Source organism: Heliangelus exortis, chromosome 2 (genome assembly GCF_036169615.1).
Source record: "Heliangelus exortis chromosome 2, bHelExo1.hap1, whole genome shotgun sequence".
In the NCBI taxonomy this organism is placed as follows: domain Eukaryota; kingdom Metazoa; phylum Chordata; class Aves; order Apodiformes; family Trochilidae; genus Heliangelus; species Heliangelus exortis.
In genome coordinates, this window is record NC_092423.1 from 124,422,067 (window position 1) to 124,444,094 (window position 22,028).

A 22,028-nucleotide genomic window follows, 5' to 3' on the forward strand; every position below is an offset into this window, starting at 1 on the left:
TCAGGGCTCTAAGCTGCTGTTTACTTTGAAAAACAAGGTCCTTTGCCATCAGAAGTCTGAGCTGAGATAAAGTCAGTCTTCTGTTGTAACCACAAATTTACAAGATATCCATTTGCCATGTGTTTAGATCAGTTAGAAGATCATTAGTCACTCCTTCCAGCTTTATGTTTTTCAGGCAAGCCTGCAGGGTGCATGTCTACAAACAGTTTAGCTACTGTCTGAGTACATGCAATCAGAGAGGGAAATTGCAGATTTGTCCCCAGAAATGCAGCAGTGAGAAGATTGCTTGAATACAGGAAGTTCATTGAATCCCTGCACCACGTTCACACTTTTATAAACATCAATTTTGCACAGAAAAAAAAGAGAAAAAAAATTATGCAGCAGGAAGTGTAATAAGAAGAGATCCAGCTGGTGGTAAGCTCAAACAGATATTTTTCATTCCTAGAAAAGCAGAATTATAAAATCTCAGAAAACCATCTGCTCCAGCACTTTGGATTGAGGCTGGTCAATGAATGCTCTGCACTAAGAACATTCCTGACAGATGTTTGTCTACCCCATATTGAAAACCTCCAGTGAAAGAGAATTCACAGCTTCTGTAGGAGGACACTTTCAGTGTTTTAACAGCCAAACAGAAGCTTTTTCTTATACTCAGTGGTATAACTTTTGATGAAATTTAAGACAATTTACGTTTATTCTTACCACATGGGCCCTGAAGAACGATTTGTAATAACCTTTTTTTGTTTTGTTTTTTTTCAATAACATTTTATAGCAACAGAAGGGAGAAAAATGTTTACCATCTTACTGAGATGAAGTAGAAGGGATAATTACCTCCCACATCACTGTCAGCTCATGAGAATGTAACCTGGAGTAAGATTTGTCTGCTTAGATACACTGTGAGATTTTTTACTCATATTTATTCTGCTGTCTGCTGCAACTCCATTTTTAAACTTGTATCCTCTAACTAAAGGAAAATCCCAAAATCCAGCCTTACTTTGAATCACCTCTTGTTTTCTGGCTGCACTGTTTCATCAATTAGCCAATAAATGAAACTGTTGATCATTAAATTTTCAGTCTAAGCAAAAATATAAATCACTATGAATATGCAGTGTATATATCTGAGCTTAATCTTTTTTTCTAAAATAGACTAGATCTTATCTCTTAAGAATGGAGCACCTCAATGTAAACTTTATAGGTAATTAACTTTTATTAAGGTTGAATAAACACTTGGATACTTGAAGCATATATATGTATATCTGTATCTATATCTATATACAATATAGATATAAATTGTTTATTAGGAATTGTTTATTCCTAATATTGTTTATAATATTGCTTATTAATGGTTTATTATTTTTTTTGAAGGTTTGTCAGACATTGGAATGGTCTGCCCAGGGCAGTGGTGGAGTCACCAGCCCTGGAGGTATTTAGGGTCCTTAGGGACATGGTTTAGTGGCACCTTACAGTGTTGGTAAAAGTGTTGGACTGTGTGATCTTGAAGCTGTCTTCCAACCAAAGACATTTTGTGATTCTGTACTTCATCATTTCCAGAGACACCAACATATGTTCTCTTGCTTCAGGTAACCTTAAGGAAAACATTCCAATATCTGGTGCCACATTTTTAGTCACTTTCTGAAATTAAAACTTCTTAAAGAAAAAAAATATTTTAGACCTTCACTAATTTAGAGTTTAAGGAAGAAGCCCTTTCTGCTTTTAGAATCTGCAGTGATACACCATCAGTCACAATGAAAATGTGATTTCCAAGTGAGTGCAAGAAAAACACTGTATAATGAGCAAAACCCCTGTTTAAAAATTTGACAGTTAAAATACATTTCAAATAACAATACGTTAATACCTGAGGATCCTCCACTATTTTGTTCTGTGAATAAGAAGGATTCTGACAATAGTAAAGTTTTCAGTATATGGAAGAATATTTAATGGCTAAGAACCGATGATCACAAAGAAAATAAAATGATGACAAAAGATAAGTTTCTATATGATAGCTGGTAATCTTGGAAAAACTATACTGATACTGAATTTCTTAAAGAACTGTATCATAGGCCATGTGACTAATGATAAAGAGAATTAAGTTCACATCCTTCTTAAAGCATCAATAATTTTTTTCTTCTTCATCTTTCTTTATTACAATAAAATCTCTGTTGGAGTGAATCTGCCACTTTTCAGTATTTTATAGGACTTACTGTGTGTTCTTTAGTCTCCCATTTTTCTCCATTATAAGCAGGATTATAAAAGAGCAAGATAGAAATAAAATAAATCCAACTATTAGAATTATAAGATAGGATACAAGTCTTATGTAAAATATTATTTTTTTATTGTTAAAAGAAAAGTTAGAGGTGTCCCTATATTAATCTAGAGAAGTTACACAATCAATAGGAAGAATGAAGGAGTATAAACTGAAAATTGCCTGAATCACCTGTATTTTCTGGCAAGAGGCAAGCAGAAAGAGAGAGAACAAAATAACTAAGAAATTATTTAAAAATATATGTTCCATATGTTTGAGTGTGTTTTCATGCCTCCTCGACTGTTTTGCTCTAAAATCAATACCTAATGGCTGTCTATAAATAGGAGGAACCTTATATAGTTACAGCATATAGGAATCCTAATTTACAGTTTATATAGTTATATATCCCAATATTATTTAGCAGCCATTCTCTAGGGTTCAGGAGGCCATCTTATAGCTAACTAAATTTTATTTTAAAATCAAATCAATTATTTAGATAAAAATCACCCATAAATATTTCACACTATCAGATGTTTTGTAAGAAAATTCCATGTGGTTCAGTAGGTTTTCCCTAGCTCATGTGTGCTGCAAGGCTAATAATGTACTCTAGACTTTAAGAATGGGATTTATCTTCCAGCAGAATTTTGTTTTGTATATCTGTATTTATCACTATGATCTAATAAAAATCTCCTCTATAAAACTCTGTTGCATTCCCTACTGCAATATAATCTTGTTATAGTACTATCTTCTCACAGCAAGAAAACAAGAGAATTAAAAATAAAGCTTAGGGAGACATGAAAAGTGTGTTGCAGCCTTGTGAAAAATGGGCTGTCCTCTGTGGCAGCTCAGCATAATGCATGGAGTTGCACACTGTCTGACTCACTGTCTTTAATTTCTCAGACTAAAAATAATTAAAAAAAATATAGAGGCTTCTGATAAACATGATTTAGGGTGCAAATGAAAAGGTAATTTAAAGGAAAATAATGACAGTTTATTAACTATGTAAGCATCTTCAAAAGGATTTGGTTCTTTGCATGGTGTCCCCTCACCAGCCTGTCCTGCTCTTGCTGCTGGTCAGTTCAATCCCTCCTCTTTTCAATCTGCCACACTTCATGGTCCCATCCTGCCCTCCTTTAGCCCTGGGCAAATCCCCTGTACTGATCCTCAATCCCATGCAAATCCATCTGTCTCCAGCCAGCTGCCTGCCAGGCCATGCACTGAGGTGGCTCAGCATAGGGCTGGCAAGTGAGAAAGACCAAAGCCACATGAGAGAGTGTGGACTATAAACATGATGCTAATAAAACATGAAAAAAAAGGCCTCTCAGTCCTCTTTCTTTCTTTGGCAACCTGCTTTGATATTTTTATTCTTTAATCTAAAAATAAACATGAACTCTCCTAATTATCGGACAGTTTAATACCATTTTAAATCCTGACAGATGAGGTTTGCTAAAAACATGCAGAGTCTGAAGACTGGTGAAGTGTTAGTGCTGCTCAAGGGTCAAACAGAAGGAGGAGGAACAAATACTGCATCTTATCCACAAATATGAATTCAGGGGTTGTGGCAGACAGACAATTATATCCATATCCAGATGACAATGCCTAGGATTGGGCTGGAGGAAGGTCGAAATACAAGAATGGATGGAAGATGTGATGACAAAATGTGAGAAGGATTGTTGAGTCTCAGGGGCAGAACAGGAAGGGTTCACAGTTCTGGAACGAGAAATCAAACCAGGGGAAAGGAGACTGAGCTGCATTGTCAAAGGCTGATGTTATTTGACAGAAGCCACTGGCAATTAACTGGTAGACAAAATGATTTATGAAAGCATATTATATGTTATTATTTATATGCATATATGTATATATTTATATTACAACATTGCTTTACCTTTATGTAATTCCCTAATTCCCTAACTGCTAAAGAAAAGCAAAGGCTTACCCATGCAAGTAAAAATGCTACAAGTCCTGAGTATCATTAGACATGATATTCAGCACACAGAACACTGAGCTTTAAGCTATTCTAGTGAGCAACAATATCTTCACTGAAGCTCCTGGGATCAGTACTTAATGATCTGAAGCCTCTCAGCAGCTGATGTCTCGTTGCTATGCTGAGTAGTTGACTCATGACTCGTCTCTCTCAGACCATTCTACAGCTCAAAGAGGGACTAAATCCTATCAAAAATCCCAAGTTGTGCCCATGGGTTGTTTCTGCCAGTTTTCATTTCCATGGTTCTGCACAGCTCATAGGGAAAATTTGAAAGAAAGTGCAATATTCACTACAATCACTTTGCAGTAAGATATCTCACTTTTGCTCATTCTTTGTAAATATATTATTCTAGAATTCTGTGGCTGCCTTGAAAACCAAAGGCAACAAATAACAGCAGGTGAAAGGTTTAAAGGGCAAGGCTTTACAATTCCCTTTATAAACTTCACTACTGTTGTCAAGAACATTAATTCCACAGGAAATTTTTCATTTTAACCAGAATCCAATTTTATAAAATGTTTTTTGTCAAGAAATTTAACTGCCTAGGAAACCTACTGCCATTGCTTCTACCTAAATTGCGTTAACAGAATTGGTTCCTTTGCAATCTGTCATTTTCAGTGACATTGGTATAATTTATAGCTTTCATTTAATATTTGGACTGTGTTCACAGTATTCCTGTGGCATATTCCAAATCATGAGAGAGGCAAAGAGCATTGAATGCTCGAAAGGGTTGTATAGGACTAAAAAGAAAAAAAAACAACAAAAAAACCAATTAAATTTTTTATTAGTATCTAATGCTAATTAATCTTTCCATTTTGATAGCTATTGCTTCATAGAATCCTTGATGAAATGCATACACATGGATGGACATCTCTTCAAAATCCAAACCCCTGATTTTATAGAGAGAAAAGTTTAGAACATTACATTAAAATCCACTTTAAAATAAATGGGAAGAGAATCTAATCTTTGTAGTACAAGGACATTCTATTTGTAAGATAGACCAGAAATAAAGGCAGAATGATTTTCTGTTTGATACCTTGTGGCTCTTCACAAAACTAATTCTGATTTCATATAATGACATTTTCCAGGGGGAAAAAAAATATTTTTCTTCTGAAAACCCTTTTAAGTGTAAGTAACAGAAATACAGTAATCCCTTAGTATATATACACAGGCAACTTTTCATTGTAAGTCACCCCATATCAGCTTATAGCTCACCAGAACAGCTACTGACTGCATGCATAATTTAGTGGTGGATAGAATGCCCTAATGCAGTAGTCCCAAATTCCTGAGGGAACTGGATGCTGTAGTTGCCAAGACACTCTCCATGATATTTGAAAAGTCATGGCAGTCTTGTGAAGCTGCTGGTAACTGGAACAGTGAAACTCCATTTTAAAAAAGAGTGGAAAGGAGAACCCTGGAAACCACCAACCTGAAGGCCTCACATCTGTGAAAACCATGGACCAGATCCTCCTAGAAGCTATGCTAAGGCACATGGAGGACACGGAGGTGATTCAAGACAGCCAATGTGCCTTCATCAAAGGCAAGTCCTGCCTGACCAACCTAGTGGCCTTCTGTTATGGACTGACATCAGTGGAAAAGGGAAGAGCCATGGATATCATCTATCTAGACTACTGCTAGGCCTTTGACATGGTCCCCTACAACATCCTTCTCTTTAAATTGGACAGGTATAGATTTGATGGGTGGAGTATTCAGTGGATGAAGAATTGGTGGGATGGTTGCATCCAGAGGATAGTGGTCAAAGGCTTGATGTCCAGATGGAGATCAGTGACAAGTGGTATTCCTCAGAGGTCCACATTTGAACCATCCCTGTTTCATATCTTCATCAATGACATTGACACTGTGATTCAGTGCACCTTCAGTGGTGAAGGACTTGGTGGCACTGGTGGATGAATGATATGATATGATATGATATGATATGATATGATATGATCTGGCAATGTCTGCTTGAAGCCCAGAAAATCAATGAAATCCTGTGCTGCATCAAAAGAAGCATGGCCATCAGGTTGAGGGAGTTCATTCTACCCCTTGGCTCAGACCTCATTAGACCTCAACTGAGGTACTGTGTCCAGCTCTGGAGTCCTCAGAGCAGAAAAGACATGGACCTGTTGTAGGAAATCCAGGGGAAGATTTCACAAAAACGATCAGAGGGGTAGAAGACCTCTCTATGAGGAAAGGCTGAGAGAGTTGGTTTGTTCAGCCAGGAGAAGAGAATGCTCCAGGGAGACCTTACTGTGGGCTTTCAGTATCTGAAGGGTGATAATAAGAAGGATGGAGACAGAGTTTCTAGTCGGGCTTGTAGCAGTAGGACAAGTGTAATGGCTTTAACTTGCAAGAGGGTAGATTCAGGCTAAATTTAAGGAAGAAACTTATCACAGTGAGGGTGGTGAAACACTGGAGCAGGTTTCCCAGAGAGGTGGTAAAAATTCCATCCCTGGAAACATCCAAGGACAAGTTGGACAAGGCTATGAGCAACCTGATCTAGCTGAAGATTTCCCTGCTCACTGAAAGGGAATTGGATTTTAAAGGTCCCTTCCAACCCAAATCATTCTATAGTTCAGTGATCCTAGTATCATAACAGCAGTGAAATAAGGTGAGAATATAAACATAGGAGTCTGAGATACATATCCTACTGGAATTGTAGAAATCAATAAAAATTATCAGACTCAGCACATAAAAAATTCCAGCTCCCTATAGATCCTGGGCACAGGGAAGAGTTAGCAGATACCATGCACCAAAGGCCAAGGTGGGATGGAAACTGCCTTGATTGGTAAGAGCAGCATTAGGATCAGAATATCAAAAGTTTAATGCCCGGGTCTGTCACAGATGAGCTGATGCATGGGTGATAATTCAGGTAACTATTTTAAGTTCTGTTTTCTTCATGTGCATAATTAGGATGATACCCACTATGGGTAAAACACACTATTGAGTCACTTAGAGACAACAATCCATGACTGCACACACCCAGAGCACCAGAGACAAGAAAAGGAGTTGGAGTGTCTCTTACAGCCATGCTGCTTTTCTCATCAGCCTGGGAAAGCTAAGAGGGATGGTGTTTATACCATAAATTTGAGAAAAAATCTGGAAACTAAGTAGGTGGAATTAAGTCTCCTTAAAATTCATCTTTTCTGCTCTCTTAGTGTGGAGCAGATGTGGTAAATTTTATTTCCCTTCCCCATTCTCAATGCACAGTAGAAGTTATAATGCCATGTTCATATTCACAGTAAAGCTTAAAAAAAAATCTGTAGAAGTTTGCACTTGTAAATCTGCATTTGTTTCCTTGCAAATTGTCCAATTTATATTGTGAGATGTAAAAAAAGAGAAGAATTCTCCCATGTACTGTAATGCTGACGCAAGCACTGCAGGATTACAGAGGTATTGCTACCCTGCTGGGTTATTCAGTTACTCTGGGGAAACTGGAGGATATTTGCCCCTCCTTTTTCATGACCATTCATGAAAACACCCACTGAATATTTTGCTGCTGTAGGCAACCTCTCTGATCTGTGTCCTGGCAGGAAGATACCTCTCCCCCTCTGGTTTAACTGTTCGAGCTTCAGAAATGTAAAATGCCTGAGAAACTTAATGAGCTCTCTATCTGTCCAAAATCTAAAGAAAGACCATGACTGTTGCTTTTGGCTGCTTCAGACAAAAGGCTTCAGTAAAGTTGTTACCAGGACATGCAGATTGCTTTTTATTTGCTGTAGACCAATGCTGACTGCTGAGCCTCCAGCACAAAAGTTTCAGCAATAGGAAGACCACAACGAGAACACAAATTTGCCTCTTACAGTTACATGGCAGATATTAAGCAGACCAGATCTTTCCTCTATCTTGGAATGAGTTTGCAGTAAATATTCGTTTATATTGAGGTTTTTCTCAGTAAACATGAAGAATTCAGACATTCATTAATTGCACTCTGATTTCTGAGGCTAATGATAACTAGAGTGTTTTGAAAGAGAAGTATAGATCATTTTATTGAAGAAAAATACAGAGAAACAAAAGGATTGACTCCTGGAAATTGTTTCTCTTTAAAGCTATCAAATGTCAGCCTTTGACATGTACTATGAAATGTTCACTAACTTTGTAGAACTAGATCAGATCCACACACACACCTCTTTTTATGGTTAGGACAACACCACAAATATCCATACATATGATTACCTTCACATACCAAATAAATATTCAGAAATGCAATTGTTAAGAGGTACAGAGTTATTTCCCTTCTTTAAATCCTAAAGGATCAGGAGCTGTCTTTGTAGCACATAGCATTCAGCTCAGGTAAAACAGATTTTCAGTGGTGTTCACAGGCCTTTAAAAGGTACTTTAAAATGCTGCTGACAATTTTAGAGAAAAAATAAGGAAGATATTATTTATTATGGCAATTTTAATTTTATTAGTTATTATTTATTATAATAAATATTATTTATTATATTTTCTTTTGGCAATGGTCTCCTTGAAGACACTAAACTCAGTGTGATTGGAAATCTCCATGAACATTAGCCCTGAAGGTGAATTTCAATACTGCAAAGAACTCTCGATGCTCTTTCTGGCTTGTACACAATGTACAAATCCAGCCAAGTCCCAATCCCCCTGGATCCTTGCTCTTAGGTACGTGCTGTGGACATTTTCTTCTTTGCCTTGGCTCAGGAAGCCAGCCAGCCTCATCTCTCCTGCCCAAAGACCTTGTCTGACATTCAGCCACCTCAGTTGTAAGCTGAGCTCCTGTCCTCCTTCGTGCTGCTGACTTCAACTGCTCCTCCAAGAATATTACAAAAACCATACTGAGGATCCAGTTAGCCCTAGGCCCTCGTTCAGCCAAGCAGTGAGGCAGAGGTTTAATTTTAACCGTGATTGCAAAGAAATTGGTTACGCAGCTAAAGTTAATAGGTGTATTATTAAGTTGCACAAGGATCAAGCCTTAGTGAAAGTGCCCTCATTGGTATGCAGTGTCACACTTACAAGGAACTGAAAATTATATTGTAAATTTGGTATTATTTCTATTCAATTCTATACAGTTCTAAATATAAGAGCTTTCCCTTCTTTTAGTAATGTATATATTAAAAACCTATTAACTTATCTCATCGAATAATGTGTAAAATTTATTATTTTAAATATCAGTATTCTCCCTGGAAATGTGTAAGTGCACAAAACTTATTTTTATTGGGAGGTTATTTGTAATTTAAGAAAATAATTTTCTTCATAATATTTACCTACTCTATCCAGACCTCCTCCGTTTCAGTGCCAGGATGCTCAAAAAACTACAGGGCTCTGCAGGGCAGGAAGCCAGCCACTGCTACTGAAGATGCCATCAGATCACCTCCGGAAGACAATGAGATACTTACTCAAGATAGAAGACCATAATACTCAAGTCAATAGATCTTTTGACATTCATATCAGCTGGAAATGTAAGGCATTTGCTGCTCTGAAGGATTTGCCTCCTTCCCTATTGTTTAAACTAGTTAGCAGAGCAGTAACAATTACTTCATAGCATGTCTGCAGGGCACTTTATCGGGAAGATAGACTATTGTGCCTTTAATCTGTCCTAGCATTTTGGAAGGCATCTAGGATTGGTATTTTCCCTGTTATTTCTGGGATATGAAGAACTGTAACATTATGGAAGCAAGCACATAAAGATTTGCAAGGACTGTCCAAAATGAACTCTGTTTTTCCCTGCAGCTTTTTGCCTAGAATGCTTTTGCCCTTCTCTTTCCCCTCAGTTTCCTCCCATTCCCATTGTTGCTATCCTTATGGCATGTCAGTATTTCAGAAGATTTCTTTACAGCTGACCAGACTAGAAGGTCATCTTTGATCTCTTATAGCCTGTGAAGATTATAGAGGGGTTTTTCTGCATCAAATTAAAGAGAAAGACTGGCATTTTGGTTTAAAAAGAGGCTACATTTTGACTGTTCTTCACACCACACCTAAACTCTGTCACATCTATCATTTTCCTCTGCTGAATAAACCATGTGCTGGATGTCAGCTCAGAGTTCAGCCAGATCTAAACTTGACTGTATCCTGAATACCCAGTTTTTAATCTTTTGTTCCCCTCTGAAAGTTGTGCAGTGTCAGCTGTCTGTGCTATGACTGCTGGGTAAGGTCTTGGCTTTATGAAATCAATGGGGATTTTGCCACAGGAGTCATTGGGGTTGAGGTTTCAACCAAGCTGTTTTATTTGTTCCCTTTCTGGTTTGTTCTCTCCTAAATATACTCACTACAACTTTCAGATTTAGCTTTTTGATGATATACTTTACCTTTGTCAGATAATAATAAATGGATGGGGTTTTAAGCTATGATGCCTTTTAACTTGAAAAACAGCAAAGGACAAAGCAATGGGAAAATCTGTATTTGATATCTATTAAATTTTAATGCTAGGTATCAGGTTTATTTTCCAGACAAAACTATGTTATCACTGTAGAAGTAAAGAGGATACTTTTAGAACCGCATAAATTATAAGTATTGATTTTCTGAAGCATGGTATTATGCAGCTATTGCCTGACAGACTTTCTGGGTACACCATCATGCAACATTCTAGCTTTTGTTTAAAGCCTTACTTGTTCATTTTTCTAATGAAAACATCCAATTTAGCACAAAACCAGCTTAATTAATTCATGAGTTACTTTGCCTTGTCCTGTGTTTAGAAATGAAATTAAATTTTCCTTTTCTCTCATTAGGCCTCATTTTAGACCACAAGTTTCTAGTGTATTTTTTCCTTAGACCTAGGATCCTTTCCACCATTCTTCCATTGGCTTCACATTTCAAGTAGATAATAGAGTGGTATTAGCATTTTATCTGGTGTCAGAAGAGATGTACTCACACACCTACCAGACGAGAGTGATTTGGTGTATAGCCAGACACAGGTGAAAGACCTAGAAGCTGGAAGAAGTCAGAAAAAAAAAAACATCAGAAGAATTTACAGCATCATCCCGTGCTACCTTTCAAAAATCTGTAGAAACCTCCGACTATACAAGTAATTGGGGAGGATTTATAAGCTGTGCTTATAGTACTTTTATGGCAGAGATGTTGTGATAATGACTCATGCATAATGCAAACGAAATGAAGGTATCTAGTATCTCACATTGCACACTTCTACTTGGTATTCCTAACCATTGACTTTGCACTTTTTTCTTATTTCATGTTCTACAAATGGAAGTTTGCATTTTGCCATATGGACACACACTGGGTGAGAAGAGACACAAATACTTGTAACATGAAAACAGACCAGAAAACTTACCTGATTTCTCAGTTTGTGCATTCAGTGTCTGAATTTTACACCTGTAGGTATAAACTATGGAATAGTAGTCTATTTAGCTACTTAAAATGGTAGAAAGAGCTTAGAGGCAAAAAAATGTAATGTAAAATTGCCATTTTTATACAACCTCAAAAAAAGCTGTGACTTTGCTCTGCTACAGTCTTATTCTTATGTTACAGTCTTCATCCACCCTGCAAGAACCTTTAAATAAATGCTGCAGCTGAAAAGGCCATGGGGTCCAGGTTTTAGATTAAGGTCCAAGTTCTGTTCTACAAGGTGTTTGTGATCTTTCCCCCATCCTCTTTCCAACTGCATTTTGTCTCTCCACTTTTTGCAATCTTTACTGATTGATGGATTTTTCACATTGACCTCTCAGAAGCACGTGTGAGACTGATGCTTGCCTTTCACAGTAGCTGATGCCCTCTTCCTCTATTCCTCTCACTGTCTGCTGACACTTACTGTTCTCCACCTCCCCTCAAACCTTTCCTGTATGTATTTGTCACTGTTTTTATTTTTGTGGGTGAGCATGCAACCAACTGCAAAAATGTAGTTAACATTTTGGTCTCAAAGTGGACTGGTTTGTGGTTACTGCTATTTCCCTCTGATGAAAAAACATGTGAGGAAGCAGCTGAGAAAATTTTGTTGTGTACTTCCACATGTTACGTGCTTAAGGTCAGCGGGTCTGGCACTTCTAAGGAGCAGAACTTCTACAAATAAATCTCACAGAGAAAGGGAAAACGTGTTCTTTATGAAATTCAGATTGAGTTAATGGAGGACTTTGAAGATTAAGATGAAGGTCCTGAGAACAAGACATACCCAATAAAAAAAGCTGCATTTCCTCCAGGTACATACATGTTAGAAGGCTTGTCCATGTCACTGGGAGTTGTCTCAACATTTTATAGTGATAACAATCTCATTTGCATGAAACCTACACATTTCTAATGAAAAAAACCAAACCATCTAGCTCTGTTCTAGTGATTATTTTGTCTGCTCTCTAGGAAACCAGACTATAAATAGCATTAACATTACAGTACTACCAGGTAAAGCGTCCATTCAAAACACATGAAAATCAAAGCTGATTATCACCAGTCTCAACGGATATTTGAGGTTATTTCTGTATCACTGAGATGTTCTTGCTGACTTGGCTATAGAAGGGCAAGAGTCAGCACAGGAAAAGGAACACAGAAGTACCTGTAGGACAGGTTAATGGTCTCTACCCAGAAATTTCTATACTCTACTTAGGGCTGTGCAGATAGAGAGTTAATTGTATCAAAGTTCTACGTGCGATAAGCTCCGTTTGCAAGGAGTCAAGACTTGCTGTCTGGTTTAGTGGGTTGGGCTCTATTAAAATTAGAGTGAAATTAATGTGCATAACTCACCTCTAGGAGCACTGAGGTCTGGAAAGAGGTGAAGAAACATTTTAAATTCAGCTGAGACTAACGCTTCAAGCATTTCATCACCAAGTAGCTATGTTTCACAGCTAGGAAAGAATATTTCATAGGCATCATTGGCAAACTGACAATACCAGGATTTGATATTACAGTATTACAGAAACTTTTCTTTGCTGGTCAGCACTGTAGCACAAATTTTCTCATGTTAATGTAAACACAATAGAGGATAATTCCTGGGAAAGTGGTTTGATTGTTCTTCCAGTCTGCATTGTTTGTTCTAATAATCTATGACTCTATTCCATAGTGATTTGTTTCAGTTTGGTGGAAGCTCTGTAAAAAAATTTCAGCTTAGTTTCATAGTCAGGATTCAGTAAGCAACAAAGAAAAGCCTTTCATGTTTTTTTCTCGGTGATCCTCTGAACTGTACCATTTGGTGTACTGAGTACAGTAGCAAGAATCCAGAAAAAACCAAGGTCCAGTCACTATGAGATCTTGCCAGCTGCCACATCTATGCTTTGCTGATGAACTCAAGAAAAACTGATTAACTGAAGAGTCTTTCCTAGGGAGTTCACCTGATTTCACATTGGACAAACAATTTCTGTACTTGAAGATGTACAGCTGGAAGTTCACCCAAACTCCCAGGTGCCTTCATCATTCTATGCTCAGGCAATTCTAGTGGCCCTCAGCTCTTCCTGGGCTTTGTCTGGTCTCAAACTCTGTCTTACAGGAGAATGAAACACCAGCTATCTGTGCTATGTAATTAGTTTATGACACACATTAACCAGCAAGAAATTCATCATCTGTTTCATTGTTGGTGATAGAAAATGGTATGTGTTACTTCAGCTGAAGATTTTCATTTTCTTCTTGATGCTGAAGAACTCTAGAACTTGACTAACATCCAAGTGGTTTGCATCTTCTATTTTTTTCCAGTGCACAGGCAGGCAATAATCACAGATTCTTGGATCCAGATGAAAGGAAACTCTGTCTTTGATTTCTTTTACTGTAGCTATCCTGTGCTGAAGGCATCTGCCCTACCTAATGGATGAGTTCTTGCTGTGGGAGCACTCTCAGTTTAGTGCAAACCCTCACTGAAGATTCTGCCAAATGTTGAAGACATCACACTTGCTGTTCCTTCAAATTTGACCATGTGACCCTTTCTTCCCTGCTTCATCTTTGCTTAGCTTTTTGTGAGAAACTCAGGAGATTCACAGGATCTGAGGAACTAGGGTAGAGTTCACCATGGTTGCTGACACTTTGATATTCAGATATCAGTGTATTAAAAGCAAGAATTCCCATCCTGCATGCTGGTATCCCAAGAAGTAAGGAAACAACATAGTGGCTATGGATAAAGCAGAATAGAAATCTATTGGAACACACACCTCCCAAGGTCAACTGGTCTTGGCCTGAGCTAAAACAGAGGATTTTTTCCCCATTGAATATTGGCTGAGTCTAGGGCTAGCTCCACTGCTAAAATGGATACAAAATCTGCCCTCTGAAGTGCAATGTGGTCATAGAAAGCAGGAAAAAGGTTTTGTCTGCAGTGAGTTGCAGGCTGTCCACCTGTACAGGTTGGAGCAAGGTGGTTAGGATCATGGAATTGTAGAATGTCAGGTTGGAAGGGACCTCAAGAATCATCTGGTCCAATCTTTCTAATATTATTGCTTATGTGAGACGTCTCAGCACCCTGTTGAGATGAGACTTGAAACTTTCCAAAGGTGGGGAATCCACCACTTCCCCTGGGAGACCATTCCAATGTCTGCCTGTCCTCACAAGTGAAAAATTTACCTTTTTTGTCCAATCAGAATCTCCCCAAGACAAACTTGTGCCCACTGCCCCATGTCTTGTCCATGTGATTCCTTGTAAGCAGGGAGTCTCCAGCTTCTTTTAACTCCCCTTTAATTACTGGAACGTTGTAATAAGGTCTCATCTAAGCCTTGTCAAGGATGAACAAACTCACTTTTCATAGCCTCTATGATCCATCTGTGAGCCTGGCATTGGAGAATTTTGTTCTTTGGTCCTGCTGCCATAACAACAGGAGCTGGTGTTATGAGAGCACATTCATACTTTAGAACATTAGATTGAAAATAACATAATCTAAATTGTATTTGGGATCTGACTGCTGTATATGCTGTGGCCATTACTCTACACTTCAGTGCAGACTGCCACTATAAGATCATAGCTATGACTGGTAATCTTTTTCTGAAATGTAGGCAAGAAGTTGTGGATGAACAGGAAACTTCAGTAAACTTTAGAAAGGTAGGAAAATAATAAAAAAATCCAGTGGTTCAAAAAGTAAATATAGGTAGAAGTCTAACAAATCAGGCGTTACCCGGGAAACCTTGGCAAGAATGTTTTTTGCTGCAGATCTCATTCTCTATTGCCAGGAAAAGGGAAGGACAGCAGAATTTCCCCCATGAAAATGAAAAAAAAAAATACCAAACCAAACCAAAAAACAACAAAAGACATAAAAGAAGATGTTAACTAAGAAGAGAAAAATGGATTCTAAAGAGATAATTTTCATTTTTAATAGTCTTGAATGATTACTATGCTACACAGACTGCATCAGAAGAAAGGCATCAGGCTTCCTTGGAGAGTCAGGCAGACTTTTAGCTCTACTATAGGGAAAAGTTGCACAGATTCCTCAAAAATTATCTTCTGACTCACACTCAGGGGTTTCAAGGGCATAAAACCAGCAAGGCTAATAATGAAACTAATGAGGCTTAGCACTCATACTGTTCACAATGCAAAAAAGCCCAAAGCATAGTCAGTGATGGAAAGCTGAAGCAAATTCACTGTAGGGCCAAATTGCACATCTTTCACAGGGAGAGTAATGTAATTAAACTCACTATATTCTACCACCAGTTGAAATGGTGATACGCAAGACTGATGCCTATATTTTGCTTGTGTAATGGGAAGACATCAGATAATTCCAGCTAAGGTTAATTTTTATGTGTGCATATGTACATATATGTAGTGTGTGTGCTTACCGTAAGGCTGAAGGATGTTTTCTGAGCCCCAGGAAAGTTGTCAAAATTGTGTTACATAAACTGATGGCAAAACCATTCACTACATGAGTCATTTTGCACAAGTAGTACTTAGAAAGCCAGTCTGTTTTGGTTCCTTTCCTCATTCTTGGGGGTGGATCAGATTTCCATTTAACATGGCATTACACTTGCAATGACTTTGTTTGACAGAGATACAGCATGAGCAATTTAGTTGCTATCTGATGAAAGGGAGCTTGGAGCTGTGGAAGGCCCTGTTTTGAATGCTTTTTGACGTAGGCTGGAGTGAAGAAGGATATCCTCTGTACACTGCCCTAAAGTCTCATAAACAAAATTTGAAAGCTACTGAAAGTCTCATGAAGCATCCGAAGGAAGTTGACAGTGTAAGGAAAGAGTGTTTCACCCATGTAGCTATTAGAATCAGAAATTTAAGTAAACATCATACTCAAAGCAGGACTGACTTGACCGTGTTCAGGGCTGTGTCCAGTCATGATTTGAAAATCTTCAAGAACTAAGGATTCATAGCAGCCTGTTCCAGTGCTTCACAACACTCACAGGGATATTTTTTTATTTCGTACTCAACCAGAATTTCTCTCACTGTGGCCTGAGACCACTGACTTCTTCCTTTCCCTGTGCACTTTTGAGAAGAGTCTGACTCTCTTTCTGTAGCTCCCTACTAGTCACTAAAAAACCCTAGATCTCCTCTTAACATTCTTTCTTCTATACTGAAGAAGTCCTCTCTTAATTTCTCTTTGTATACATTTGTGCCAGTCCCCTAAGCTTAGTGGATCTGTGCAAACTGTCTCCATCAGTGTCCATCTCCCTCTTATACTGGGGAGCACAAAACTTTACACAGTTTTAACAGTTTAGTGTCAATAGTGCTGGAACACTAAAATTGATTTAACCACACAGAGGGTATAAAGGCAGAGTCAGTTCCCGTGTAAATCCAATATCAGGTTGAAGGTGTCAGCAGTTTCTGGAAGTGGCTCAGCATGATAAGTTTCTGAGAATCTAGTTAAGTAAAAAGTTCAAGATCATGCAGGAGATGTCAACATTCTAATAATATACTAGACAATTTTTTATAACAGAAACTCTTGTTTCTCTATTGACAGTACCTGCTAAGCTATTTTTGTTCCTTGCAAGACAACTATTTCATACCTTGGTGATTTTGAACAAAGTGCTATTTAAAATTTAAATGTCATCTCAACTGGAAAAAAATTATCTAGAAGCCACTAAAAGAAAAAGGCTGTGATGGATTTTTTTTCCAGTCTTGCCTACAATCATGATACTTTTTTTAAAGTCTGTATAACTTGGTGGTATACACAAAAGGCATACTGGGGGCCTGTAGATGATTTCAAAATAAGGACTCAAATTTTATGCAGAAACATCTATTTTTCATGTAACTCCCTAGACAATTACCAAGGTATGAGCAATTTCATGTTATTAACTTCACTTACATATTGCTGGTCTTTCAGCCACTGGCATAATAGGTACTATTATGCTATTACAATGTGGAAATATGCCAGTGCACTCACTCTTGATAAGCTTATGGTCAGTTGACTTAAAATACAGTTGCTAGGCAAAGTGAAATTTACCTTTTCAAGCAGTGATCCTTGTCCTAAATATAGCCACAAATGTTGATACAATCTTTAGAAAAATAACTGTCTCCCATAACTTCAAAAGGACAAGTCAAATTTATTTAATTAAAAAAAATCTTTTTCCAACATCGGCTCAGTGCTCTACCCTCACCTGGTTCTGACAAAGGCAATGCTGATATTGATTTTGTTAGGCAGGACACTGCTACCATTAAGCCTACCTTAAAACACACGTGCATTCTGCAGTGTTGCTTTGGAATATTTTGCAGTGCTGTGTCAACAAAAAACTGAGTTCCTCACTTATGAAATCATATGTGTGAGATTCTATACCCTGAGGGCCAGACCATCTGGGTAATAATCAACAAAGTTAACGGGAGTGAGGAGCCTCCTTCTTTCTAGCACTGCTATTCTCAGGAGAGCATCTGCAATCTCCATGCTCTCTGGAGAGAACAAAGCAACCCAAGGGAGAAAGAGAAGTGATAGGACTGTAGCACCTCTCTGAGGTTTTTTTTTTCCTGCCCTGTTCCAGGAGATTATTGTCACAGGAAATGGAGTTGTCTCTGCATTCAGAAAGATACTGAGATACCATTATGAGTGGCTTGCAATGGGAAGAAGTCTTGATATCCAGAAGTCAGATGTAGCTGACTCTTCTAACCTCCTTATTTTTGTAATAGTCCTAAATAGAAGGACATGGCAGACACTGATACCATTCCCAACTCTGTCACAATAAAAAATGAAGGAAACATGAGAAAGAAATAATCCTTGGCATGTTTGCAATATATTTTGAAAGGTCTTACAAGGTTAAGAACATTATCTGGAAAGCCAGCTGTGCTCTTTACTCCTCCCTGTCCTCGATAAGTCCCTTACTGAAAATGCAGGACAGGTTGAACCTCCTTGCGCTGACGTTTTGAAGTTTATCTGCTGGTTCTTATCTCTTCTGCCACGCAAAATACATACATGAGAACCCTAATTTCTGCACGTTAGCAGCAAAAAAATGAAGAGAAGAAACATGTCTTTCATTCAACTATTGACTACAAGCAGAAGACCTGCGTGCTAATGAGCTGGTAGTGTCCAAAATATCAGAGAATATCCACAGAGCAGATGCACCTTCCTGCAATGGTATTGAAAATCTTGTTGCTGTATCTTTCTCAGTGTACACAGGGCAGGATGTCTTCTCCATCAGTTAATACTACAGGCTCAGTAACTGCTTGCTGCTCTGACTACTGCTGCTGTGTCTAGCAACCCAAGCAATGAGTGAGGTGGTATCATGGTAGATACTTCATATAGACAGGGAACGGTCTGAGAGAACTTCCAGGCTGTACAGACTACACAGATTAATGAAGTCAAGGTGTCAAACAATACACAAGGGAACTGAAGCCCCATATGGAAGGCCTAATAAAGCTGTCTCTCCTTGCAGGGCTGGGGCCCTACTGGAATGATTTCCTCTCCCCTGCTTCAACCTATACTTTGTGACCAAGCAGTGAATTCAGGCAGGGGCCCATCAGTTCCAAAAGGGATCTGGAGCTCATAGTGAGAAAGAGCTCGAATCTATCAGTTCACCATGCATGCTGCCCTAGTCCCTTCCCAGCCACAGGTTGTCGTCGAGCTCATGTACTCATGGATGGTGGGGTGGTTCTGCTTGTTTGTGGAGCTCAGCTTTAGCTCCTGGAGTAAACAGAAGCTATCAAGTTTATCTATACCCCTCTCACTTGTACCTGATGTGTCTGACTTTTCTTCCTTAACAGCTGAATAATAAAATTCATAGTATAAATTATTATTTTTTTTAGCACTGAATGCAAGTTAAATGAATATATGGTCATGTTTTTACATAATGTTAAGAATTTAGCACTATTATTCCCTTTGTTTACTCGAGAGCAGCACAGTTTATTTCTCTTAGAGACATTAAATAGTCTAGACTAGGGAAAGTAGAAATGTTATTCAGAACACACACACTGGGATCAGTGAAACTTGCAGTTGATTGGGAAATGTAATGTCTAATTTCTGGTGCATAATGTGAGGCATATTATTATGTTAAGGGCTGTAACAGTCCATTACAGTCAGTGCGTGACTGTACTTCTAATGCTACACCTCAAGCAATAAAGTAAAAATTTCCAAAGCTTTTCAAATATTCCAGAGATTAAAATTACCCTATGTGTCAGAAACACACCATTTTATGAAGTATCAGTGGAAGAGGATATTTTCTATGCTACAATGGCATTGACAAAGCCACTAGCCTAACAGATGAAAGCTTTAACATTATTAGAAATAATACTATCCATGCATGCTATGCAATACTATCCAATGCCATACAGACCACAAAATATTCAACTACATGTTAAAAACAAAAGCTTCATTAAGCTGACAAACCTACAATCAAATGAGCAAAGTGAATAAGTTCAGTTTTCACTGCTGATAGAAATATTGGTGTACTGATAACTGAAATGTTTTGGGAAAGGATTTGGCATTACAAAGCTTTTAAAGAGCATATTATATTTAGTGTTAGTGAATCTTTTATGTTGATAGATATTGTGTTTCTCTTAGAAACAAGCAAGTATTTAGAGACTGTCAATTATTTGGAGGGAGGATATCCTCTTAACCAGATACCCTACTATTTATAAACAAAAATATTAAGAAAATGTAATTTCTGTGGGAAATATTTGTGCTCTAATGTCAATATTGAACTATCCCCTGTAAAAAGAGCAGTCAGACACAGGGTTTTGACTGCAGAATATTTCAAAGGTTTGGCTGCGTTAATTGCATGCAGCTTTTGTTACTGATAACACTGTTATTAAAATCTGATACAGCCTCAGCTATTTAAAAATGTGCTTTTTATAAATTCCTATGAATTTTACCAACATGCAAGAATGAATATTTTATCCTGTTAAGTCTGCAGTCTGCTCTTAGTTACAGTATCAGATTTTCTCCTGGCAGTTAAGAAATTTTATTAGCAAGTTTAGAGGCACAGTGGAAATGATAGAGATCGTCATGTCACTAAAACTCAGGTTTAATAATTAAATCCTGGTAACTCGAGGTGAAGGTATAATTTTTAAAAATTCCTTCAAGGCCCGTGGTTACATAATAGCTGTGCAATTTAAGGCCATTACAACTTCTCTGAAGTTTTTTGTTCAAAGTTTGTACTCTGCATTGCATTACAGCTTGTGCATCATGGGGCATAGGTGTAGGTACAGCCTCAGACCAGTGGTAACACTGAACACACTGACATTCAACAGAGCTTTTATAGGTTTCTTACTCACACTGCAACAAGTTGCTGATGCCTTACACTGCTGAACCCTTTGCTTTGGCATGCTTCACTTGATGGCAAAATGCCTGGGTACAGGCAGCTGGGAGAAGGCATTTCCTTACATTTCAAGTCAAGTGGCACTTATCTGTATACAAAGGGCAGTGCTGGTACTATTAACAGAGCAAAAAGGAAAAAGGAGTTATTTGTTAATGCTACAAGCTTTTTCTATAACAAAAAAAATTACTCTGTGAATGGGTTCGTGGCTCTGAGCACTTGAAGTGCTGCATTAGATAGCTACATAGTCTTCATTCAGCTGGATCGATAACACTGAACAGTCCATTATGTGGTCTGTTCCTTCTTTTGGTCAGTGCAGTTATTTTGGCAAGCATTTGAATTATATTTAATTAAAGCCAATTTAACAATGACCTATTTTCCTCATACTTTTTACCATGAGCAAAAATATTCCATTTGCTAAAAAAGCTTCTTGGGGAAACTTCAATGTTCTTCAGCTTACCTTCTGCCCTGAGGAAATCCCTTGCATAGAAACTCCAGCCATGCTGCTCAGAAAGCCTGAGCCTGTGATTTCTTGAATGTTGTATAGGTACAGAGGATCATTAATAATGTAGTTGCTCATATACAGGCAGTTTTCTTTTGCTAGACCCTGATATAGAGGACTGGGGCTTTATATAGGGTTGTATAATGTATAAATGTAGATGTGTCCTTCCTCCTGCTCTCTGCTCTTCATGAGAATCCAGTGCAAAATAACAAAAACTCCACTGTTAGTTGAGTACAAGCTCAGGGAAAACCATACAAAAAGTGTTTTAAATTTGCAAGTTTTGCTCATATCAGTAGGAGAATTAAGTAAAAAGAGTGATGGTGAAGTATGTCAGGTGAAATTAAAGCTACAAAGCCATTTAAGATATTGGACTTAATAATACTGTTAGAAGGAATGACCTACTTTCAATTCTGGGATGGAATGTGTGCATGTATGCACATGTGTATTCATATGCTACAGCTAGGGTGGGCTATAGAGATACAAAGCATATTTAACATCTTATTTCACTAACTTTATATTTTTGCAAGACTATTGCTCATCTGTTCCTTCTAATTTGTAAGGTTATCTCCGTGCCACTGCACATCCATGATAACGCAGTCTACTGGGGCCAGCCTGTATAATTTTATCATACCAAGGCCAAAAAACCTATCCTTCCCTACCACACAGACGTGTTATTTATAGGCCAGAAACCTTCCCATTCCTTATCTTCTATAACACTCCACATAACATGATATCAGGTAGTGGACAAAATTATGTTAA

At 38.0% G+C, this 22,028-nt stretch overlaps 1 long non-coding RNA gene across 1 annotated transcript in view; it reads right to left on the reverse strand.

Moving 5' to 3' along the window:
- Window positions 1-21,328, reverse strand: part of LOC139793342 (uncharacterized) — a 41,964-nt gene extending 20,636 nt beyond the window's left edge. The window contains exons 1-2 of the long non-coding RNA XR_011724589.1: window positions 21,228-21,328; window positions 11,058-11,108 (exon numbers count right to left, since the gene is read on the reverse strand). This is a non-coding gene — a long non-coding RNA (uncharacterized lncRNA). The remainder of the gene's footprint in view (window positions 1-11,057; window positions 11,109-21,227) is intronic.
- Window positions 21,329-22,028: the final 700 nt, after the last annotated feature.